This window comes from Python bivittatus, unplaced genomic scaffold (assembly GCF_059951505.1).
Source record: "Python bivittatus isolate LINGU-HERP-01145 unplaced genomic scaffold, Pbiv_v1 ctg000840_np1212, whole genome shotgun sequence".
Classification (NCBI taxonomy): domain Eukaryota; kingdom Metazoa; phylum Chordata; class Lepidosauria; order Squamata; family Pythonidae; genus Python; species Python bivittatus.
This window is the reverse complement of record NW_028277113.1, coordinates 34,448,189-34,474,827: the sequence shown is the minus strand read 5'-3', so window position 1 is coordinate 34,474,827 and position 26,639 is coordinate 34,448,189.

Below are 26,639 nucleotides of genomic sequence, written 5' to 3'. Positions count from 1 at the left end.
GTTAAAGAACTGAACACATGTCACCTGTGGAATGTTCTCAGGTGTAAGCTGTTATTTGCAAAGAAAACATTTAAGCACATTTAACATTTGATAAATATGATAACAATTACCCTTCTAGGAAACATATTTTTATGCAGATTTTTTAAAAAGTCAACCTGAAATATTAGAAAATGAGCTGTTTGATGCACTGGAGAAAGGTTGATAGGGCTATTTGCATAAAGTGGGTGCCATATCTTGGAAAATTACTATGGGTAATTTCCAGTTTAGTTTGCATGCAGCACACTCCAAATCTATCCCTATATCCATATCAGAATTCAATTCAGCTAGCAAAAATATATCTTGATTTTTTATTTATTAAACATTGGCAAACATCAAAACCAGTTAACTGGCAAAATGGGACAAAAGGCAGGCAAAAACAGGGAGAGAGAGATATGGACAGGAAAGAGATAAAAGGACAAAATTCCTATGAACAATGTCAACAATCTACATTTTCTATATCTGTTTTGAAATCTAGCCTTTCAAAAGGCACAGATTTTTCCAGAGCCACTGGAATACATACTGTGGGTAATTCATGTCTCAGATTTAATTCTTTTATATGCATAATAGCAGCAAATAGAGGTGGAAAATAGGATAGCAGATGATTCCTCCTCTCCTCTGCACCATTAAAGAAACAATTGGACAATAGGATGGAGATAATGTAACCAACTCTATCTGACAAGCAAAATCATTGCCATGAATCCCTAACCATGCAGAAGTTTGTCTTCATTGGCAGCAATCAGAAGTTTTAGAATTTGCAAGACAGTTTTGGCCTAAAATGGATTGAAGGAACTGAGTTAAGGAACCAGAACATTTGACAACTTTAACTAGGCCATTCCATCCATCCAGGGGTGCTGTTTAAATAAATCTTGTTTTGCCTTATGTTTTCAGTTAATCTCTTTCAGAGCAAATGAGGAAGAAAAGAAAAGGAAATGCTTTTGACCTACTTTAGGGGTTTCAAGGATCTGTGGCACATTGCATTTGGAAGACTATCAATGCCTTGCTGCAGGAAGAGAGATGGCAATAGAGTTGAAGTGCCCTCCCTGAATCCATCTGTGTTAGATACTATTGCTCTGTCTCTAACCGTCCCTTTCTAGACATGCAAGTACAGATGCCCTAGAGAAATCAGATGAATCCTTCCTTTTTCACTCAGGATTCACACCTGGCATGGGACCAAAAACATTGGTTACTCTTATGAATGACCTTTGTGTGATCTGGATAGGGAGGGAGTGTGCCCCTCATGGTCTTGCTGAACTTCTCAACTGTCTGAGAACCATGGTAGACTTTTGGAGAGTCTGCAGGGGTTGTAGATTGGAGAATCTGTATTATAGTGGTTCTCCTCCTTCCTCAGTGGGTGGTTCCAGTTGGTGCTAATTGAGAAGGACAGATCAGACTCTCCTTCATGGAGCTCAGCCCTCTCTCCCTTTTTAAAATTTCCCCACTAGGAGAAGTAATCTATCAGTCTGGGGTATGGTGCTATTAGAATGCTGATCACACCTAATTTTACATCAGTATTCCAGGCTGTGCAACAGTTACTTTCAAAATCTTGATCCAGCATCTGGAGCCTGTGGGGGTTTGGACGGGACAAAAAAGGCTGAAGCTGAACCCAAGTAAGATGGAGTTGCTGTTTGCTCATCACCATTTTCAATAGTCTCCAGCATTATCTCTTGTTGCAGTTTCACAACCTGGTGGTTCTCCTGGACTCATGGCTACTGCTAGATAGACAGATAAAAGCTCTGGCCAATCCAGCATTTGCCCAGCTATTGCTGGTATATGAGGTGCAGCCTTACCTAGAATATGAGGGTCTCACAGCAATGATACATGCTTTCATTCCCACTTCTCTGGGCTGCAGCAATGTGCTGCATCTGGGGCTACCTTTGAAAACGACCTGGAAGCTTCAGTTAGTCCAGAGTGTACAGTCTAGTTCAGTGTTGTCCAAACTTGGCCACTTTAAGATGAGTGGACTTCAACTCCCAGAATTCCCCAGCCAGCCATGCTGGCTGGGGAATTCTGGGAGTTGAAGTCCACTCATCTTAAAGTGGCCAAGTTTGGACAACACTGGTCTAGTTGTTAGGTGGTATATGGTGGCCTGAGTATGTAACATCTATACTCCAGACCCTTGCATTGGTTTTCTATTTGTTTCTGAGTGCAATTCAAAGTGCTGGTTTTGACCTTTAAAACCCATCATTTCAAATCACACAGACATGATGCATCAATTCACGGAGAGACTGCTATATGTCCCATGCCATGTTTTAGTGAAAAACACACCAAAATGGCAACATAAATGCAATCAACATTGATTTGATGCATAAAAAATACATGAAAACTACGACGATTGGGTGGGATGATTTGGTAGTGGCATAGGGCCATCTTACACTTGAAATGTAGAATGTGATGCAGATAAGATTGGATATAAATTGTAGGAGGAAGGGGGAAGAGAGGGAGGGAGGGAGGGAGGGTCTGCTGTGGCCTGAATAGGCCCTAGAGATATATTGTTAATTCCCTGTTTAAAACCGTAGGTCCACATTTTATGATAGTTGTAAGAAAATTTAGCCTTCTTCTTTGAAATGTAGTAAATGTTCTCTTTTAAAACTGGTGTATGTGTTCTACTGTCTCCTTTACACAGATGATACAAAGAAAACTAAGTTTTCAAGTTCTTACTTTTGTCTGAAAAAATAGCTGTAGGGGTATTGAGATGAATCAAATGGCTTGAGAAAATACAAAAGTTCAGAGAACACCACTGCCAAATAAGCCTGATGATTTATGAGCTGCACAGGAAACCTACCACATTCTTCTTTCCTTAGCTCACTTGATAAATCTCTTTTAGTCACTAAATTCTGACTCACTATTAAGGAGCTCATTTGTAAACCTTGCCCAAGATGTGCAAATATAAAATTATTTGGTTTACTATTCCTCACGAATAACTAATGACTCTACCCTACTTTTTCATGGTCTAGATTAACCATGTTATTAATCTAGGAAGACCTACTCACTGCAAAGGAACCTGATATGGCTTTCACTTTCTTTCCCCTTGAAATAATTCTCTGCTCCCTTCAAGCTGGTCTTTTCATCTCCTGGCAGAATAATAGAATTCTGCCTGTTAAAAGATGTGTTGGGCTCTTACAAGAGCTGTCAGATTCATTGAGGATCTTAGGACTTGGTGTTACAACACACAAGGCTGAACACTGTGTTTCCAAGGAGATTCTCCTCCCTCACATACATACATACATACACCTGAATAACTACCCACTTTCATCCTTAATTTCTGAATCATTGGGAATGTGCTGCTTAGGATTCACATGTCAGTGGAATAAACATAGAGCAGAGCTCAGGAAAACTCTATCCACAGCTTTGACTCTGAAAAATAATACATGCATTGCAATGCAATACAATATAATACAATGGCAAGTTTGGCTAGTTCATCTTACACTGGGCTAGTAGTATCTCATGTTAGCACTAGAAGAAAAAAATGGATTCAAAGATGCTGTTGATTTTTGAAATGTCTTTATATTATAAAAATGAGAAGATAGAGGAATATACTTCAAATATACGTAGTCTAGATTTAATATGTTACAAGACAGAGCTAGTTGTATATTAACACTGTATCAATACTTTATGGCTTTTTAAAATTTCTTTTTAAAGTGTTACTCTATTTTAATCACCATTATGATTTTTATTGTATTATTGTGTGTTATTGCATTTTTTTTGTTTGTTAATCTCCCCATAATTTATAATATTTTTTAAATCTTAAAAGAATTTACCAGAATATTATTTATATGCTAACCCTAAAACCACTCATAGAAAGACACAAAAATGAAGCAATGGCTTTTTCCAAATCCCCTCCCTACTAAATTACAGTGGGAAAGTATGGCAGTACAAATGCTGTCATTCCCCACAAATCTGGCTGGGTAAGTGAACATCACCTGCCACAGGGTAACCAACCAAGTTTGGTCTCGGTGGAAAAGGCAGGGAGCAGCTGTCTCAAGGCTAAACCTCCTGGCAATGTTCATATAGCTATATCTTTCCATGTGCATGTACTATATGTCCTCCTAGAAGACTTATCTCCCAACTTAGCTCAGTCTAATTAAGATGTAAACATCTGGAGAACTAATATTCTGAGCAGATAAGAATACTGTCATCATTTGTTATTTATGGTTATATTTCAGCTTAACTTGCTGTGAGTTGCTTCTTGCCTGGGGCTAGACATGTATAGTACTTGAGTATGCTTAGCAAGATCCAAGTGACAGAATGATGAAGGCAGTTGGATGAATCACCTGATTCATCTTGGTGGACTGAAGCTCTCCAGCCTTGATCCTGTATTCCATGCATACTTCGGTTCCCACCTGAATTGGTATTCTCATGGCAATCCTCTTTTGAACAACTGTGGAAGGCAAATGAATTAAATCATCTTGAAAACTGAAGAGATTGTAAAACATGTGTCTTCAGATCACCTTTCTACCTTTGGTCAATACAGCATCTGTATCCCATGGCAACAAGTATGGCATGTTGCAACATTATCAATAACACTGAAGGTTATGTTGCAATACCATTTTATTTTATTTTTTTCATATCCACGTCTGTGGATTAAAAGTTTGCAGGATAAAGAGAAAGGCTAAAAGACAGATGTTTAAGTCATGCAAATATGCACTATTTCTCTCCAGTCAAATAAATTAGCATTCCCCACACTGATTCAGCTTATCCCTTTGGCATAGCATCTCTATCGTATATTCATGATAGACAGTAAACCTATGTAAAATATTAATGCCACAGCTATCTCAGAATTTTGAGTCTAAATCAGATAAGTGTGTCAAAAGGCACTTATAAATGACTCAGTCTGAATCACATTAGGCATTGTTTCAGATTCACCCTGCTATGATTCAACTAGGAACAGTTTCTAATTTATAAAAAGGAAGAGCTTCCAGGCTGTACAGTTATGGCCTAGCTAGTCTCTAGATCAGTGTTTCTCAACCTTGGCAACTTTACGATGTGTGGACTTCACACATGCTGGCTGGGGAATTCTGGGAATTGCACTCCACACATCATAAAGTTGCCAAGGTTGAGAAACACTGCTGTAGATGAAAGGTAATGACCATTACTTTCCCACGCCAAAATGTTGAAAGTGGGGCTAACTCTCAATCTGCCACCAGAAATTATAGTTTATATATTTTGGGGTCTGAGCAAAAATGATTATATCAACATTTTGACATTTTCATTTTCATCAAGGCTTAACTTTGTATAGGAAAGTTGGCAACATATAGCAAGGTTTAACTAAGATCAAGTAACAGGAAGAAGAAGAAGAAGAAGAAGAAGAAGAAGAAGAAGAAGAAGAAGAAGAAGAAGAAGAAGAAGAAGAAGAAGAAGAAGAAGAAGAAGAAGAAGAAGAAGAAGAAGAAGAATGTTTATTAGAGTCACAGACCAGAGTTACAGATAGAAGCACATTAAAAAATAAACTAAAAACAAAACATGATAAAAAGTATTATAATTGGTGGTGGGTTCATTGATGGGCAATCAAAGTCTGTCTAATTTTTTAAGCAGTATAACAAAATTTGGCTACATTCAAGGAGATTGAATATACATAAGAAAGATCAACTGTGATTTTTTAAAATAAAACGTTTATTTGAAAACATTTCTCCTTTAGAATTTTATATGCAATTTTGCAAGAATTTTTCATAGTTGAATTATTTTGCAGATGTACACATTTAGTACACAGTTTTTGACCAGAGTACTGCAGCACAACATTTCAATACTGTATTTATTTATATATTTATTTAGAAAACTTATATGGCAGTGTGTCTTATACATGATAATTCTAGGCAGCTTACAATGACATCCAATAAAAACCAAATAAATATGACCATATATCACAACTACAGCACCACAACTTCCCACTAACTCTACATTTACTTTTGCATTTGCTAGGATCACTTCTATCCTAGCCCAATGCCTGGATGAAGAGCGAGGTCTTCACAGCCCTCCAGGAGGTTAATAGGATGGAGGCCCTCCCAATCTCAAGGGGCAGCCATGGGAAAGGCGCATCTCTGAGGTCCCACCAGGTGGCAACATTTAAGGCAGTGTTGTCCAAACTTGGCCACTTTAAGATGAGTGGACTTCAACTCCCAGAATTGGCTGGGGACTTCAACTCCCATGGCTGGCTGGGGAATTCTGGGACTTGAAGTCCACTCATCTTAAAATGGCCAAGTTTGCACAACACTGATTTAAGGGAAGGCACCTGGAGAGCTCCCACCCTATCTAACCTGGTAGGATAGGTAGATATCTGCAGGGAGAGGCAGTTCTGCAAATAAGCTCCCCGCATGCTATTTAGGGGTTTAAAGGTGATAATAAGCACCTTGAATTGCACCCAGAAAGGAACTGGAAGCCAGTGCAGCTTACACAGCAGTGGTGTAATAGGGAGAAAAGGTGAAGCCCTTACATATCATTTATAAGAATTTGGGCTTTAGTATATAAGCAAATAATTGAAATGCAAATTTGATTGAGGTTATAGGCCATCACTACCTTTGGTGCCAAGACCAAATGCTTTTGTATATCATACATAGTAGAGTAGAGGGTCTGATATTGTTCAAAGATATTTCATCATAATATTTTAAACATTTTTTTAAATAAAGCAATATAGTTTATGTTATTTCCATCTTTGGACAGTAAAGATACTCACTGTTCATATGGAATGAAAGCAATCATTTGATTTTTACCATTGCATTGTCAAGCAATGAAACTGATAGAAGTGCCATTTATTTGATGTTCCAGAGACATGGCAGATCTTCTTTAAAATTCCATAGTCTCTCACCAATTAACTATTGATCAACTGTTAATAAATTAAATTCTTCAAAAGTAACAAACCTTGTAGCAGACGAGGTGAAAGAACTATACCTTTTTTAATGGATGGACTAAGAATAATCTTGACCTCTACATTTTTGCTAATTATTTAGGACCAAGGTGTATAATGATGACAATAATTCACATACTAGCCTTTATTTATTCTTTACAACAATGTCCTGAGGTCTGCTGGTTTTGGACAAAAATCTGAGAATCAATAGCAGCAAAATAGTTTGATAAACAAGGTCCCTGAACTGAGGCAAACATTTTGTTGATTAAGCTTTCACTCACTGAGAAGTGATTGTGTTTTCACAACCTCTGGAGGGTAAATGGTGGGAAGAGGAGCTGGAGCCTCCATCCAACAAGATGAAACAGAATTTGTCAGCTAAAGGGTAGAAGAGATGTTTGTTCAGTTCAGGATGCCTTCTTTGCTAAGAAGTGATGCAGACATAGGTCACTCATAAGTCAATAAGATCTTAGAATGCAAATGGGAAACTACCTGTTTCAAGTACTTTCTTCCTCAAACTCAAATGTTGTCAGCTTATATGTCAGGTAGTTGAGAGCCAGTTGAATGTCTGTTTATCACGCAGCTGTTAAAAACTAGATTAGCTCCCTATTCCTAGAGGGGTAGCCACATTAACCTGCTGTAACAACAACAAAACACAAAACAGCACACAAGACCAACAATCATTCATGTCACAAGTCTGTGTAGATTTATTTGTAGATTTAGTGGAGCTACTTTACCAAATGCAGAAAGAATGATTTTCTTGGCCAGAATATATTAGATACTAATGGTGATAAAGAAAAAGGAAAATAAAACAATGTACCAGCTGCTGCACAGCAAAAAGAGAGAGGGAGAGATGAACTTTCTTGAACAGTTCTGCCAACTTCTGTGGTGCAATGGGAGGAAGGATGCTGGCATTAGATGTGCCTTCATCCTGATTCATAGTTGTTATATTAAAGCCCAAAGAACGTTTAGCTGGCAGACAAGACAATAAAACCATACAAGATTAAGAATGCAATCCTATACATGCATGCCATAGTATTTTGGACAGTGTGCTTGTTCTTAGTTGGGAGTGTGTGTGTGTGTGTGTGTGTATGTGTGTGTGTGTTTATAGCTATGTTACCTATTTCAGGGCCACATTAAGGCCAATTGATGCCTAAGCACAGCCCAAGAATGGGGCCCCATGATCAAAGCAGAACTCTAATTTCATAAGATGGAAACACATGTGATATCTCACGACACCTTCAAACCAAACTTAAACTTTAGTCCCTCACTGTGCCAAAGAAAACTTTTTTAAAACAATGCAGATTAAAGTCAAACATGGCAGATAAGGACAATTACAAAAAAGTCAACTAAAGCCAAGGATGGCAATGAAAGAGTTAAGGGCATGATAGCCAGGAGAAAACACTCTGTGGTGCCCCCCTTCCCTTGGTGCGCTAAGCCTGTGCTTATTTTGCTTAATAGTTAATCCAGAGCTGATCTATCTATGTGATGTGGCTGCTAGATAATCATCCTCTAGACCAGTGCTTCTCAACCACAGTAGCTTTAAGATGTGGACTTGAACTCCCAGAATTCCCCAACCAGTATGCTGGCTTGGGGAATTCTAGGAGTTGAAGTCCACACATCTTAAAGCTGCTGAGGTTGAGAAAGACTGCTCTAGACTTTAATAGAACAATGTATGGCTCTGATCAAAATTCCATGTAATGTTGGAATCATTCTGGTAACTGGTTGACAGAAACCTTTAATCGGATTCATTCATTCAGGAAGCTTATTTTTCTTCTTGTTCCAGAGAAGCTAGTCTTCAGTCATATCTATTTTGAAACATATTTTTGTGTACAAGTTAGCTTAAATTTGACTATAACTTATCCTAAATGATTTACTGTATATTTACATGTGTTCAAATCAAAAGGTGCATTTTGGGGAAATGAGAATTATTTCATAAAAGAGGAACAGGCAAAGAATTGTTCTGATTTATTATTAGCCCATGAAATGTATGTCTAGTCAGTTCTCTTATAAATGAAGTCCTCAGGCATCTCAGATAAGTGTGCATAGGATTGCTGCCTTAATTGCTATGTTGATCCCATGCAGCACAAAAGACAGAGCAAGTAAATCAATACTTTCATTAGAACCAGAAGACCACTGACCCCACATAAGAGGATAAAAAGAAAGCTAAGTCTACTTTGGACTACTTTATCATGGTTGACATCTGTTGGATAGTGATATACACAAGCATAGCTAGCAGCATGGGGATTATACTGTATATAAAATATGTTAATAGATAGCTGACTGGTAGGTAGCCAAAAAGTTAGAATATCTAAGATTTGTCTATTTTGCATGCATTCTATATAATTTAATTGCTTCATCAAATAATCAAAAAGCATGAGATAAGTTTAAGAGATAGCTATAAAAGAATGAATAATTTATCATAATTGCCTTCTAGTTTCCAGAAAGAAATCATCCACATACTTGTAGAAATGAAACATATGGTAATATAATGTGAAATGTGTATGCTGAATATGCTGAAAAAAGGCAAACATTGAATCCAAATATCTATAAATATTAAACTGCTGGAGAAAACTCAGTGATGCATGTGAAAAAGTAAAAATAAATCTATATTACCAATATCTTACATTATTTAAAATGGGATAAAATTTTTGTAAGTAACTTATAACTATTGAGGGTAGACAGACAGAGATAGAGGCTGTGAGGAACTGTATTTGGCATAATGATTCTGAAATGGCTTAAATGTTGAGGTCAGATAGTAGTTGAGTCAATGCAACAATTCCTTAGAAGGCTTCAAGTAATTGGTCCAAATACTACAATAATGATGATTATCTTACAGGGTAATCCTGTTAGACATATAGGTTGAAGATAATGGCAATCAAAATGACTACAGAAGCAGTCAATAGCCTTACATTTGATAATAGGCTGGGTGAAAATGAATATATGAATGTTACATATAGATAAGATTCAGATAGTGTGCATTTTACTCCATAATTCGAATTCACCCTTTTCTGGAAGATTTGGACTTGTGAGTCCCCCCCTAGACCTTTCATTGTCCAGGGATTGTCAGCAGCAGTGGTAAAGAGCACATTTAAACCACTACAGTGAATGCATATTTCATGTGACTTTTCCTTCCTTAGTACAATCTGGCAAGGACTCTTTCAGGGAAAGCAGTGGGGATAATTGTTCCAGGCCTTCAACATGAAAGGGAGCAAAACCTACTCAATTATATCATCATCCCAAGAATGATTTTAGTAGTGTGGGTTTCTCATTTAGTGAGCCATTGACTTCAGCGGACAAAAATATAGTGAAAAAAAAAATGATGCTAACAAAAAATGTCATGGAAAGAAAATTGAGATAAGGGAGACCAAATGAATGCAATACTCCCAAGCTTCTCAGAATCATAAAATGGCCCTTATTGTTTCATATTTAGACATTTGTGACCACTCTATGTAGGAATGTCCCTGAAGAGTTATGAAAGATTTCAGTGGTTGAAAAATGTGACTTAATAGCAACATTAAATAGAAGAAATGAAAGAAAGAAATGAAACCACCCAAACATGTATACTGCATATAAAGAAAACCATTTAGCCTAACACTTAAAGACTTGATTAAAGTTTGACCACATTTAAGCTGTTAACTGGGGTATGGAATTTACCTCATACTCTACCAGTGGTGAAAGGACTGGACTAATTGCCAATAGCTTTTTAGGCTCTAGTCAAGAGATAGTTTAAACTTTAAAGCTTTATACAGATTAGGCTCTGTTTAGTTCCAGCTATGGGATCAACTATTATATTATGAGTCCATCTAGTTAGTAAGAGCATCAGGAAAGGCCCTCTCAAAGTTATTGCTGGTCCTCCCTGACTATGACTGTTAGGTATTGGGAAAAGTGATTTGGGGCACACTCCCTCCATTATATTAATGGTTTCCCATTCTCTGAATTTTTAGGGAAAGTACTGCAACACATTTTTAGCTTGGGCTTTTAAACAAACTTTAGTATTTATTTTTTGTTTTAATGTTTTGAAGTGGTTTTACAGTGGTTGGTTTTAATGATTTGAAAGTGATTGGTTTTAATGGTTTCATTGTTTTGATTTGTTATCCTGCTTTAGTGGCTTTTAGCAGACAGGGCAATATAAATAATATACAAATAAAAAAGTGACCTTATCACTTTTTTACCTGACCAAACAAAATCTGATGTTGTGTCACTGCCTGGTGTCCACACCAATCTCTTTCGGAAGAAACTGTTCCTCTTTAAGGCTTACCAGTGCCCAAACCTAACTGAATTAAACTACCCCAGAAGCATGTTCAGGAATAGCAAAATTGAAATAATGTAAATGGTTAGTTGGTTCTGAAAGGATATCAATATAGATATGACTGGCTATTCCAGGCATTTGATACTGGATTGGAATGGCCAATCCAGGCCACTGACACAGAGGGGAAGAAAAAAGTATTGCTAATCAATCTCTGTGCATGAGACAGAGTAACCAACGTCCTCTAACATGCTGAACCCAGTTTGCCATAATCCAATGATATGTTTTTACTTGTGGTTCTGCCCCAACCCAACCATACTATCTGTATAGAAGATCACAATTTGGGGATTAAGGAATCCCTGCCCATGTTTTTGAAGAATTGCTTGGAATGACTCTAGAGGTGTGCAGGGGCCAAATGAGGAATGAGCAGTCCATCATCTTGACAGAAGGTTTTATATGTGCCTTGTGATATCACACACATGTACAAGAGGGACAGAGTTTGCATCATGCTGCTTGCTTTATCATTTTGATGACATCACTGGATTTGACAGGTGCCTCTGCTGGTTTCCCATGAGTCTTTGCACCTGGAAATTATTGGCAAAGTTAATTATTTCACGAATTTCTTTTCTGCTGATGAGGCAGAAAATGTGCCTAGCTTGGTCACTGGAGTCAAATGATCTTTGGGAAATATGTTCTGTGTTGCTAGACCTTGGCAATGTCTTCACTAAAGAAAAGCTTGATTTTTCTTGGGCTATAAATTTCTGGAAAGTCACAAGATGGCATCAAAAAGATACAGAAGCCTCTAACTCTCCTGGCATCTAGTGAAAATCTGGATTTTTGCATCCCAGATCTATGGCGCTGCTATTTTCAGCCTCTCTCTCTCCAGGTCCTTTACTTGCAAAATGGGTCAATTGACAGGATTCATTCAGTAGAGTGAAATATATGACTTGGTCTATATATGACTTGCTCTATTTAAAGTTAAATGTAATCTCATTAGATCAACTGATCCCTTTTATGTCCCCACAACAACACAATAATCCCCCATTGCCCTTAATGTGCTGTGAAAACAGAGCCACTGTGCCTTATTTTAAAAGTGCAAATTGTAGCCTTAATTGCAGAAGGTACTACATACTTTAAAATGGTTCCTGGATAGGTTCTTACATTACATTAATATTCCTTATTAAAAAAAAAAAGTTCAGCAGAAAAAGGCAGAGAGTTGCTGAAGCATTCAGGATCAATGAACGTTGCTTGTTAATTAATAGCTAATTAAATAAATATTTATACATATAATTACATATGTTAAGATTAACTAGTAATGGAAGTTGAAAGATTTATAGAAGAAACAAATGCATATATTTAGAACTGCACACTTACTGCAAAAATATGTATTTATTGTTGCTTATGTTCAGACTCTTAGGAATTTATGCTGTGAAAATCTGTTCAGAGATATCCTATTACTAAGAATACTTAGAATACTTAGAAGAAATGGAGTTGCACTCATAGTCAATAAGAGAGTGGGAAAGGCAGTAATGGGGTACAACCTCAAAAACGACAGAATCATCTCAGTGCGTATCCAAGGCAAACCATTCAACATCACAGTAATCCAAGTCTATGCCCCAACCACTGATGCCGAAGAAGCTGAAGTTGACCGGTTCTATGAAGACCTACAACACCTTCTAGAACTAGCACCAAAAAAAGATGTCCTTTTCATCATAGGGGATTGGAATGCTAAAGTAGGAAGTCAAGGAGTAATCGGAATAACAGGCAAGTTTGGCCTTGGAGCACAAAATGAAGCAGGGCAAAGGCTAATAGAGTTCTGTCAAGAGAACAAGCTAGTCATAGCAAACACTCTTTTCCAACAACACAAGAGACAACTCTACACATGGACATCACCAGATGGTCAATACCGAAACCAGATTGATTATATACTTTGCAGCCAAAGATGGAGAAGCTCTATACAGACAGCAAAAACAAGACCAGGAGCTGACTGTGGCTCAGATCATGAGCTTCTTATTGCAAAATTTAGGCTTAAATTGAAGAATGTAGGGAAAACCACTAGACCACTCAGGTATGACTTAGATCATATTCCTTGTGAGTACACACTGAAGGTGATGAATAGATTTAGAGGATTAGATTTGGTAGACAGAGTGCCTGAAGAACTATGGACGGAGGTCCGTAACACTGTACAGGAGGCAGCAACTAAAACCATCCCAAGGAAAAAGAAATGCAAGAAAGCAAAATGGCTGTCTGATGAGGCATTACAAATAGCTGTGGAAAGAAGGAATGTGAAAAGCAAGGGTGAAAGGGAAAGATATAAGCAACTGAATGCAGATTTCCAGAGAATAGCAAGGAGAGATAAGAAGGCCTTCTTAAATGAACAGTGCAAAGAAATTGAGGAAAACAATAGAATGGGGAAGACTAGAGATCTCTTCAAGAAAATTGGAGATATCAAAGGAACATTTAGTGCAAAGATGGACATGATAAAGGACAAAAAAGGCAGGGACCTAACAGAAACAGAAGAGATTAAGAAGAGGTGGCAAGAATACACAGAAGAACTATACAAGAAAGATCTTAATGTCCCTGATGTCCATGCTGGTGTGGTCACTGACCTTGAGCCAGACATCCTAGAGAGTGAAGTCAAGTGGGCCTTAGGAAGCATTGCTAACAACAAAGCTAGTGGAGATGACAGTATTCCAGCTGAGTTATTTAAAATACTAAAAGATGATGCTGTTAAAGTGCTGCACTCAATATGCCAGCAAGTTTGGAAAACGCAACAGTGGCCACGGGATTGGAAAAGGTCAGTTTACGTTCCAATTCCAAAGAAGGGCAATGCCAAAGAATGCTCAAACTATCGTACAATTGCACTCATTTCACATGCTAGCAAGGTTATGCTCAAAATCCTACAAGCTAGGCTTCAGCAGTACGTGAACCGAGAACTACCGGATGTACAAGCTGGGTTTCGAAGAGGCAGAGGAACTAGAGATCAAATCGCCAACATTCGCTGGATCATGGAGAAAGCACGAGAGTTCCAGAAAAACATCTACTTCTGCTTCATTGACTATGCAAAAGCCTTCGATTGTGTGGATCACAACAAACTGTGGCAAATTCTTAAAGAGATGGGGGTACCAGACCATCTTACCTGTCTCCTGAGAAATCTGTATGCAGGCCAAGAAGCAACAGTTAGAACCGGTCACGGAACAACCGATTGGTTCAAAATAGGGAAAGGAGTACCACAAGGCTGTATACTGTCACCCTGCTTATTTAACCTATATGCAGAGTACATCATGAGAAATGCCAGGTTGGAAGAATCACAAGCCGGAATTAAGATTGCAGGGAGAATCATCAACAACCTCAGATATGCGGACGATACCACCCTAATGGCAGAAAGTGAAGAAGAACTAAAGAGCCTCTTGATGAGGGTGAAAGAGGAGAGTGCAAAAGCTGGCTTGAAACTCAACATTAAAAAAACTAAGATCATGGCATCTGGACCCATCAATTCCTGGCAAATAGAAGGGGTAGAAATGGAAGCAGTAACAGACTTCATTTATTTGGGCTCCAAGATCACCGGAGACGGAGACTGCAGCCATGAAATTAAAAGACGCTTGCTCCTTGGGAGGAAAGCTATGGCAAGCCTAGATAGCATATTAAAAAGCAGAGACGTCACCTTGCCAACAAAGATCCGCATAGTCCAAGCTATGGTTTTTCCAGTAGTAATGTATGGCTGTGAGAGCTGGACCATAAAAAAGGCCGAGCGCCGAAGAATTGATGCCTTTGAACTGTGGTGCTGGAGAAGACTCTTGAGAGTCCCCTGGACTGCTAAGGAGGTCAAACCAGTCAATCTTAAAGGAAATCAACCCTGATTGCTCATTGGAAGGATCGATAATGAAGCTCAAGCTCAGATATTTTGGTCACCTAATGCGAAGAGAGATCTCTTTGGAGAAGACCCTGATGCTGGGAAAGATTGAAGGCAAAAGGAGAAGAGGACGGCAGAGGATGAGATGGTTAGATAGCATCACTGAAGCAATGAGCATGAAACTGAGCAAACTCAGGGAGGCAGTGAAGGACAGGAAGGCCTGGCGCAATATGGTTCATGGGGTCACGAAGAGTCGGACACGACTTAATGACTGAACAACAACAACAACAACAATTACTAAGAATATGTTCACCTTGCTCCAACTGATGAAACACAGAATTCTAGTAAGAAACTCTGAGAACATGAACTCTGCTCACCCCTGTTCTATATTGCCTACATGCCTGATCAATGTCTCTTGTGAAGAACAAATATAGCAAGCAGTGTATATGGCATGAAGATGTTAAAATCAACCAATAAATGTTCCTTTATTGATGAACATTATTTATAGCAATAAACTATGTTATATATACTTCAGGCTGCAACTATCAATTTTGCATAGAACAAACGTAAGAAATATATATAACTTTATTAAAACTTTTATAAAAAAAGATAAAAACTAACAGAAATGAATATATAGAATAAAGAAAGAAGAAAATAAGCCAAAAGTGCAGAAAAAAAAAGAAAAAAAGAAGGTATAAAGTATCTTTCAATTTTCTTTACAGGAATTATAAGTATAAATATAAATTTACCTCTTACTCCATGGTTACATCATAATTTTCATTTTTTTTATAATCTACCGTATTTTTCCGACTATAAATTGATACTTTTTTCTAAAATCCTTACGCTAAAAATTGAAGGGCGTCTTATTCAAGGAAGTAAGTTTAGGAGAGAACCGCGCAGTTGCAAAACTGCCCATACTTTGACTCTGCAAACAGGCTTCCTCCTATTGCTAGCCTCCAATCACAAGTGAAATAGCTTGAATCTGCAAACAGGCTTCCTCCAATCACGAGCCTCCAATCACGAGTGAAACTGCCCATACTATCTCTGCAAACAGACTTCCTCCAATCATGAGCCTTATGTAACTGACGTCAGCTGATGCTGAACAAACCAAGTGGAGAAAGTCTGCTTGTAGAGACAAGCTATTGGCAGTTTCACTTGTGATTGAATATAATCAGTTATGCAAAAGAGCATGGAAATAGAGCTGCAGAGGGACAATTTGGACCTCCTCCCACCGAGTGTATCAGGTCAATGTTATCTAATTACTAAATAAAAATGTGTTCTGCACTATCTTTAAAATATTGATTTCTTAATTTTGGGTTGGAAAAGTGGGGGTCGTCTTGTACATGGGGGCGTCTTATTGATGGAAAAATACGGTATTTTTTTAATCATCAAAACCATAAGTTGTAAGTTCATCTTTTTCTGTTTCATGCAAAAAGACTATAAAGGATTTCCAGTCAACCATAAATTTAGATAATGTCTTTTCTCTAATCAAAGATGTCAATTTGGCCACCTCTGCAAATTCCATCTTCACCACTCATTTCTCCGTTGTGTGTAATGTTGGATCTTTCCACTCTGTGCATATAATAATCTTGTAGCAGTTACCATGTATAAAAACAAAGTTCCACGACTTTTTTCCAACTGTTTATCAGTTAGTCCCAAAAGAAAAGTCTCTGGCTTCAACTGAATATTAAACTTTAAAATCTTCTGAATTAGTACATGTATTTGGATCCAAAACTTTCTGGCTTTTTTTACACAGCCACTGAGCATGATAAAATGTTTCTTCTTGTTGTTCACAGTTCCAACATAAATCTGAAGTACCTTTATACATTCTAGACAGTTTCTCCAGTGACATATACCAACAATATATCATTTTCTAAAAATTCTCTTTAAGATTATAACACAGTGTAAATTTCAGTCCTTTCAACCACATATTCTCCCAATTTTCCATCTGAATATCATAACCAAACTTTTTAGTCCATTCTATCATACTTGTTCTTCTTCTGTCTCAAATTTCAATAAAAGTTTATACATGTTAGCAATAACATGTTCATCAGTTGTATACAACTCTGTTTCTAACTCATTCTTACATTGCTCAAAACAAAAAAAATCTTTTGTCTACCTTAAATCTTTCTGATAATTGTACATATGTAAACCATTCACAAGTGTATCCTTCTGCCACCAAATCTTCTCTCAGCTTTATTTTACACTCCCCTTGACAAAATTCTAGTATGTCACCATAAGTTAGCCATTTGTTTTTTCTCAGGTCATTTCTCTTCTGTAATATGCTTCTTGTGCTGAGAGCCATAAAGGTATTTTCAGGCACAGCCTAGGTTTGTATCTATTCCATATTCTCAATATGGCATGTCTAACAAAATTATTTTTTTGAAAGCTACGTTAGCTTTGTTGTACCATAAATATCCATGCCACCCAAATCTCAGGTCATGTCCTTCTAACTCCAAAAGCCTTCTGTTCCTCAGCAACATCCACTCTTTCATTAAAACTATATATATACTATAGATATATCCTTCTGCCATTGTTTAAATGGTGCATCAGTTGTTAAAAACGGTATCGTCTGAAACAAAAATTACATTTTGGGTAAAACATTCAACTTAATCACAGAAATTATCCCAACAATAATAATTGGATTTTGTTCCATCTTAATATATCTTTCTTAATTTCATTCCACGTCTTAACATAATTATTCTGAAATAACATACAATTCATATTTGTCATAGTAATGCGCAAGTATTTTACCTTCTCAATCTTAAACTGGTTTCATTAATCAATTCTGTTTGATCTTGTATCTTCATTTTTTTTATTAACATCTTTGTCTTCTGTTTGTTAATCTTAAAACCTGCTAATGCATTGAATTCTTTTAACTTTTCCATTAGTATTTCAATTCCCTTTAACAGAGTCTCTATTCAATATTTCAAGAACCAAAATGAACAAAAGAGGGAACAGTGGGCAACCCTGACTTGCTTCTTTTTGTATCTCACATGTTTTTGTTAGATCACCATTAACAATAATTTGTGCTTTCTGTGAAGTGTAAATCGACTTTACCTGTTTTATAAAATTCTCTCCAAAATTCATTTCTTCCAAAACTTTAAGTATGAAAGTCCACTTCAAATTGTCAAAAGCCTTCTCTGCATTTAAAAAAATCAGTGCAGTTTGTTTTTCATTGTGTTGTTCCAAGTATTCTAAAATATCCACAGTTCTAACATTGTCCTTTAACTGTTTTTTAGTTAAAAACCCACGTTAGTCTTCATGGATAAATTCTTGCAAAATTAATTTCAATCTATCAGCTACAATCTTTGTGAACAACTTATAACCATTATTCAATAATGATATTGGTCTGTAATTTCTTGTTAAAGTCAAATCCCGTCCCTCTTTAGGTGCTATATTAGACTCTTTCCAAGTTTCTAGTATCTTTCTTCCCTGTAAAATAGAATTCATTGTATTTTGTAAAGATTGTAAAAGTTCATCCTCAAAGCATTTGTAATAAAAACCCGATAATCCATCTGGCCCAGGAGCTTTTCTAATTTAATCTTTTTTATAGCTTCTGAAATTCTCTTATTGTTATAGGTCCATTCATAATTCCTCTTTGTTTCTCTGAAATCCTTAGTAGATTTTGTTTTTTTAGATATTCATCTATTTTTTCCAAAGAAATGTCATGTCCCTTATACAAATTAGAGTAATACTAATAAAGCACTTTCTGCATAGCCACATTGTCCATTAATATCATATCTCCCTCTTGAAGTTTCAATATCATTTTCTTTTCTTTTACTTTTCTTAATTTATAAATTAACCATTTTTCTTGTTTATTTGCCAATTCAATTTTTTTTGTTTTGCATAATTCATTTTTATTTCCATTTCTGTTACTGTTAACATAGATAACTGTTGCAGTAACAGCCTAATTTGCTGAGAAATACTTGTCTTCTCTGGAAACTTATTTAATTCTCCTTCTTTCCTTTTTATCTCATCTAAAATAGCCTGAGTTTTCTGTTGCCTCTTCTTTGTAAATGAGTACTATGTTGTATAAAGTAAGTTCTCATAAAAGCTTTACTTGCCTCCCAGAGCATTCTTAAATCAGTGCCTTTATTTAAATTATTACCAAAATATTCTTTTAATTTCTTTTTACAATCCTCCACTATTACTTCTTTCTGTAACAGTGATTCATTTAATCTCCGTCTAAAAGAACTTAGTTTCCTTTTATAAACCAAACTCACAGGGTTATAATCAGAAAAAGTCTTTGGTAAGACTTTAGAGATCTTAGTAGCCATGTTCTTTAAAATCCAAATCATATCTATTCCTGAAAAGGATCTATGTGTTTCTGAGAAGTACAGAAACTCTCTAGAATTACAGTTTTTCTTTCTCCATACATCCACTAACCCTAAACTGTCCATCAAATCAAAAAAAGCTTTTGCTTTTGGTAATTTACCTTGGGTGATTTTAATATTTTCTCTGAAGTTCAATCCAGTTGTGGGGAAACCACGCTGTTCTAATCCTCCATCAAACACCAATTTTCATAAGAAAAAACTATTAAACTCTCCATAATTCATTTATAAAAAATCACTTTGTCTTCATTTGGGGCATAAATACCCAATACCATAGTCTTAACCCCATGTAAGTCAACTTCCACCCAACAAATCTACTTGAGGTGGCAGGGCCTAAAATAGATGTTATAGCCTGGAGTTTGATGATCAGTGATTTGTTAAAGATCCAGGACTATACCCCTTGTATTGGCACAAGACTATTCTCGAAGCTGCTGGGGTACTCTAGAGTCCAAATTAGCATCTTAGGTACTTTCAGCTGGATTCCTTCTTGTCCTGGGTTATAAAGTGGCTAGATCATAGTGAATACCAGCTGGGTGCTAATAGGATGCTGCATAACAGTTTAATCTGGATTTTAAGGGGAGCTTGGGTGCTGGCCAAATATTTAACATCTCTCAGCTTCCCCAGTTTGATGAAGGATATATTTGGGGCATGGCATAATGTATTACTATTAATACTCCTACCTGGCAGATACGCCAGAATCTCTTTATTCAAATGAATTTGCCGTTGTGGTTACAAAAAGATTAAAACCATTGCCTCTGTGTTGCTGTATTGCAGTTTCTATAGGGATGTAAAGAATTCTCATTTCACCTCTTATAAGGCAGTATCCAGGATGAACAGACCTTTGAGATATGAAGCTTCTATTTTCTGATTCTAACATTAGCATTACCAGCACTGTGGCTAAGTTCTGTGTTGCTGGGGCTAGATGCACCAACAAACACTTCATCTCTGATTCTTATGTTTTTATATGACTTTATGTTATTTTTTTTTAAATCTGGATCACTGATTGTAACAATAATACAGTAAAGCTCTTGACTCTGAAGCCTCCTTCCTTTGCAGTTAAACTTAACACGTCTCTGCCTTACAATTAGTATACAGTATATATTAATGCAGCCTCTCTCTTTTAGCAAGTCACAACATACTATGCCAGTATTGTAGATTTTGGCATCTTTGTTGTTTGTATGATATTGTTAGAGTTAATATGTGTCCTTTGCAGACTTATTGGGATGGGACAGTAGAGAGAAGGTAGATCAGGCAACTAAGCTCGATGTAGTATTTTATTTTTTATCAGGGAAGTATAGGACACCCAGAAGAGAAAGTAGCTATGGAGAATCATTGATAGAAGTATTGATTAGAAAAAAACACAGTCCCATTCCCAAAGTGGTGAAATAAACCATTTTTAGAACCGAGAGGAAAGAAGAACTGTAGTTCAAAATGCAATATTACCAAGATGAAAGTATTCATATGAGCCAGTTTAATTTAAATAGTTAATTTTCTGGGGTTTAAGAATGAAACACTCCAGCTTACAAAACATTACTTGACAGTAAGTGCCACTGAGTTCAGTAGGACCATTTCTGAGCAGGCATGCATAGATGAGTAGGAAATTGAGTAACATTATAAGTAGGAACATGCAGAAATCACTCAATCTATTGAGGCCGTAATGTGGACTATCATAAATTACCTAAACCACTACAGCAGTGTTTCCCAAACTTGGGGGTTTCTAGACATGTGAACTTCTCAACTCCCAGAATTGTCCTCAGTGGGCATTCTGGCTGTGGAATTCTGGGAGTTGAAAGTCCACACACCTAGAAATTGCCAAGGCTGGGAAGCACTGCACCAGAGGTTGCTCTAAGCAAATCTGACACAATGCAGATTTTGAAATGATGTTTGTAAAAGAGGTGCTCCTTTCCTCGATAGTTTAAAATAGGGAAACACAAATGGCTTTTAACATTCTTGATTTGATACTTACAAAGTATACCGAAGAATTATATGGGAATGGAGCATGCCAAAATAACATAAAAATATATGTAAGAGGTTTTAATCTATTTCTTAAAATCTTTCCTTAACTTTGTTATTTTATAGCAATAATTTATTTAATTTGTAGCAATAATAGCTTCTTTTCCCCTTCATGGATCACTGCCTTGTCGTGGTGAAGGGGCTTGCGTAACTCAGTGAAGCCATGAGCTATACCGTGCAGGGCCACCCAAGACGGACAGGTCATGACAGAGAGTTCTGACAAAATGTGGTCCACTGGAGAAGGAAATGGCAACCCACTCCAGTATCCTTGCCAAGAAAACCCCATGGACAATGTTAAAAGGCTAAAAGATATGACGCTGGAAGATGAGCCCCTCAGGTCGGAAGGTGTCCAATATGCTACTGGGGAAGAGCGGAGGGCAATTCCAAGTAGCTCCAGAAAGAGTGAAGCGGCTGGGCCAAAGCCGAAAGGACGTTCAGCTGTGGATGTATCTGGAAGCGAAAAGAAGGTCCGATGCTGTAAAGAACAATATTGTATAGGTACCTGGAATGTAAGATCTATGAACCAAGGCAAGCTAGATGTGGTCAAACATGAGATGACAAGACTGAACATCGACATCTTGGGAATCAGTGAACTGAAATGGACGGGAATGGGTGAATTTAATTCGGGTGACCATTATATCTACTACTGTGGGCAAGAAACCCTTAGAAGAAATGGAGTTGCACTCATAGTCAATAAGAAAGTGGGAAAGGCAGTAATGGGGTACAACCTCAAAAACGACAGAATGATCTCAGTGCGTATCCAAGGCAAACCATTCAATATCACAGTCATCCAAGTCTATGCCCCAACCACTGATGCTGAAGAAGCTGAGGTTGACCGCTTCTATGAAGACCTACAACATCTTCTAGAACTAGCACCAAAAAAGATGTCCTTTTCATCATAGGGGATTGGAATGCTAAAGTAGGAAGTCAAGGAGTAATCGGAATAACAGGCAAGTTTGGCCTTGGAGTACAAAATGAAGCAGGGCAAAGGCTAATAGAGTTCTGTCAAGAGAACAAGCTAGTCATAGCAAACACTCTTTTCCAACAACACAAGAGACGACTCTACACATGGACATCACCAGATGGTCAATACCGAAACCAGATTGATTATATACTTTGCAGCCAAAGATGGAGAAGCTCTATACAGACAGCAAAAACAAGACCAGGAGCTGACTGTGGCTCAGATCATGAGCTTCTTACTGCAAAATTTAGGCTTAAATTGAAGAATGTAGGGAAAACCATTAGACCACTCAGGTATGACTTAGATCATATTCCTTGTGAGTACACACTGAAGGTGATGAATAGATTTAGAGGATTAGATTTGGTAGACAGAGTGCCTGAAGAACTATGGACGGAGGTCCGTAACATTGTACAGGAGGCAGCAACTAAAACCATCCCAAAGAAAAAGAAATGCAAGAAAGCAAAATGGCTGTCTGATGAGGCATTACAAATAGCTGTGGAAAGAAGGAATGTGAAAAGCAAGGGTGAAAGGGAAAGATATAAGCAACTGAATGCAGATTTCCAGAGAATAGCAAGGAGAGATAAGAAGGCCTTCTTAAATAAACAATGCAAAGAAATCGAGGAAAACAATAGAATGGGGAAGACTAGAGATCTCTTCAAGAAAATTGGAGATATGAAAGGAACGTTTAGTGCAAAGATGGGCATGATAAAGGACAAAAAAGGCAGGGACCTAACAGAAGCAGAAGAGATTAAGAAGAGGTGGCAAGAATACACAGAAGAACTATACAAGAAAGATCTTAATGTCCCTGATGTCCACGCTGGTGTGATCACTGACCTTGAGCCAGACATCCTAGAGAGTGAAGTCAAGTGGGCCTTAGGAAGCATTGCTAACAACAAAGCTAGTGGAGATGACAGTATTCCAGCTGAGTTATTTAAAATACTAAAAGATGATGCTGTTAAAGTGCTGCACTCAATATGCCAGCAAGTTTGGAAAACGCAACAGTGGCCACGGGATTGGAAAAGGTCAGTTTACGTTCCAATTCCAAAGAAGGGCAATGCCAAAGAATGCTCAAACTATCGCACAATTGCACTCATTTCACATGCTAGCAAGGTTATGCTCAAAATCCTACAAGCTAGGCTTCAGCAGTACGTGAACCAAGAACTACCGGATGTACAAGCTGGGTTTCGAAGAGGCAGAGGAACTAGAGATCAAATCGCCAACATTCGCTGGATCATGGAGAAAGCACGAGAGTTCCAGAAAAATATCTACTTCTGCTTCATTGACTATGCAAAAGCCTTTGATTGTGTGGATCACAACAAACTGTGGCAAATTCTTAAAGAGATGGGAATACCAGACCACCTTACCTGTCTCCTGAGAAATCTGTATGCGGGCCAAGAAGCAACAGTTAGAACCGGTCATGGAACAACCGATTGGTTCAAAATAGGGAAAGGTGTACGACAAGGCTGTATACTGTCACCCTGCTTATTTAACCTATATGCAGAGTACATCATGAGAAATGCCAGGCTGGAAGAATCACAAGCCGGAATTAAGATTGCAGGGAGAATCATCAACAACCTCAGATATGCGGACGATACCACCCTAATGGCAGAAAGTGAAGAAGAACTAAAGAGCCTCTTGATGAGGGTGAAAGAGGAGAGTGCAAAAGCTGGCTTGAAACTCAACATTAAAAAAACTAAGATCATGGCATCTGGACCCATCAATTCCTGGCAAATAGAAGGGGTAGAAATGGAAGCAGTAACAGACTTCATTTATTTGGGCTCCAAGATCACCGGAGACGGAGACTGCAGCCATGAAATTAAAAGACGCTTGCTCCTTGGGAGGAAAGCTATGGCAAGCCTAGATAGCATATTAAAAAGCAGAGACGTTACCCTGCCGACAAAGATCCGCATAGTCAAAGCTATGGTTTTTCCAGTAGTAATGTATGGCTGTGAGAGCTGGACCATAAAAAAGGCCGAGCGCCGAAGAATTGATGCCTTTGAACTGTGGTGCTGGAGAAGACTCTTGAGAGTCCCCTGGACTGCTAGGAGGTCAAACCAGTCAATCTTAAAGGAAATCAACCCTGATTGCTCATTGGAAGGATTGCTAATGAAGCTCAAGCTCAGATATTTTGGTCACCTAATGCGAAGAGAGATCTCTTTGGAGAAGACCCTGATGCTGGGAAAGATTGAAGGCAAAAGGAGAAGAGGACGGCAGAGGATGAGATGGTTAGATAGCATCACTGAAGCAATGAGCATGAAACTGAGCAAACTCAGGGAGGCAGTGAAGGACAGGAAGGCCTGGCGCAATATGGTTCATGGGGTCACGAAGAGTCGGACACGACTTAACGACTAAACAACAACAACAAAAATAGCTTCTTTCCTGGTATATGGTAATGAGAAATTAAAAATTACTAAATTTCAGACAAGTATGGTAAGGAGATTCATACAAAATAAGGGAATGAATGATGGTGCTCTTCCTGAATGCCAAGGATATAATTTTAGGGATCCGAAGGAGAAAAATAAGGGATTAATTTGTTGGTCTTTTCTGTAGAATAACTAAGTCACCATGTCCCCTAGCTAGTGCATCTCAGGAAAGGCAATTACACAACTGCTTAGAATAAGTAATTACTGTAGTGATAATGAGATACACCCACATAAAGCAAAGGGTGATATCAAGGATATGTCTATCTGTGCCTCAGCAGTTGGCAGCTCTTGATTGACTATCTGGGCTCACAAGCTAAGAAGAGTTGAAGTTGTTAGGACTTGGATGGAAAACTATGAGGGAATATCAAGGATGTAGGCTACATGGGATGGTAAAAAAAAAAAAAAAATCCCAGAAGGTGGCATTGGCAAACCATGTCTATATTATTGCTACACATTCATGAAATCAGGAGTCAAGTTCTGCTTGAAGGAACTTCCATCCCTAAATTGTCATAACTGAAAACCAATGATGGGCAGAATGCCATGGACACTCTGGTTTGAGTACAACTCTGTTGGCCACTGAAACCCCATACTTGTCCTCCAAACTAAGCAACACAGATGGTGAGGGGCTTGGAGGCTAAATCCTATGAAGAATGGCTAAAATAACTAGGTATGTTTAGCATAAAGAAAAGAAGGCTGAGTGGAAACATGATAGCAGTCTTCCAATGCATGAAGGGCTGTTTAGAGAAAAGAAGCTGTGGATTTATTTTTTATAGTGGGTGGAAGGTTCATAAAGAGAGATCCAAACTTGAAATAAGGAGAAATTTCCTGACCTTGAGAGCTACTTGGCAGTGGAACAGCCGGCCTCGTAGAATCATAGGTGCTCCATCACTGGAGGTTTCCAAACAAAGGTTGACCATCTTTTGTTTGTCTGTTTTCTAAATTTGTTTGAGATGGACTGAGGATTCCTGCCTTGGGTAGGGGGTTGGACTGGAAGTCCTCCGAGGTGGCTCCCAGTCCTATGATTCCATGATTATCCTACCCTTATGGTTTATGCAAATAAGGAAAAAAAAATCTATTCTTGTTTTGCCATGGCTGAAGTAATGCTTACCTTTACAGAAAATGTCTTATTATATACAAACTAAAAAGTGAAGCTAGTGTTAACTGTAGTATATTGAAACAAATCAGGATTAAAATGCTTTCAATAAATCAAAGTTAACAGCTTAATTAACCTAGCGTTCTCCATTGTCTGCATAACAACAAAGGGAAATTGCACTGGCCTAAGGGAAAAGAGAGCTTATTCCCACTGACCAGAAGATAATACTTTCTGTGTTAATGTCAAGCCCATCTTGCTGTTGTATATTCTTCTTGTTGTAGAACTCTGTATTACATTTGTTCTGCTTTTCCAGCTTAAAAATTCTTTAAATCTCTAAGGTAAAGTAACTGGGGGTGGGGGATGGGGATGATACAGAATAACACAGAATCTTGGTTAACACAGAAACTAAGGACCAAATAGACTTTTCAAAAATATTTAAAAATGGAATTTAATCCTGTTCACTTATATCCATATAATGCCTATATCACATAAATCCTGGCCTATCCTGGCATTAAAAAATATTCTTAACCTTGTCTCTATGAAGGGGGGGGGGGGCAGGTTCCCAGGTTTGGACTGTGAGCCTCCCTCAGGCCTGTCCCTCCCAAATCTCTGTCCCATGTTCCTTCCTCCTGCTGGAATATAATCTGGGAAGAAATGGCCAGTGTTGCCATCCTTTGATTGGCATTCCCACCACCCAATCATTCCACATAAGAAAAGGTGTTCTTAAATACATATTTGCATTTTCTTCCTCTAATCTGAGGAAGGCAAATTAACCGAGAAAGCAGTGATATCATTAGCTAGAAAACAGTAGTAGTATGTTGTTTTTTAATTCTCTCGGT